General features: G+C 49.6%; 1 protein-coding gene across 1 annotated transcript in view; it reads left to right on the forward strand.

The window, feature by feature from the left end:
* Nucleotides 1-252, forward strand: part of LOC109357916 (dolichyl-diphosphooligosaccharide--protein glycosyltransferase subunit STT3A-like) — a gene marked incomplete at both ends in the record, with an annotated part of 8284 nt that overhangs the window by 6949 nt on the left and 1083 nt on the right. The gene's annotated exons all lie outside the window — the stretch shown is intronic.

A 252-nucleotide genomic window follows, 5' to 3' on the forward strand; every position in this document is an offset into this window, starting at 1 on the left:
CATGACCGTGCCTCTCTGCTTCAGCCCCATCAACACCTCATACGGATTTTCCGATGACGCTATTTGAAACCTGCTCATCAATGATTGGCGGAATAGAGGCCATCTCACAGCCACTACCATCCGTGATTCCCACCATTGGAACCAATTCAGAGCCTTCCCCTCCAAACACACCACCGCCGTGTCCACCTTTTCTTCCTCTGGAATTTTATTAATTTCGAAGTAGCGCTCCACCCTATAAATCCACCCATGAGG

This window comes from Lupinus angustifolius, chromosome LG10 (assembly GCF_001865875.1).
Source record: "Lupinus angustifolius cultivar Tanjil chromosome LG10, LupAngTanjil_v1.0, whole genome shotgun sequence".
In the NCBI taxonomy this organism is placed as follows: Eukaryota; Viridiplantae; Streptophyta; class Magnoliopsida; order Fabales; family Fabaceae; genus Lupinus; species Lupinus angustifolius.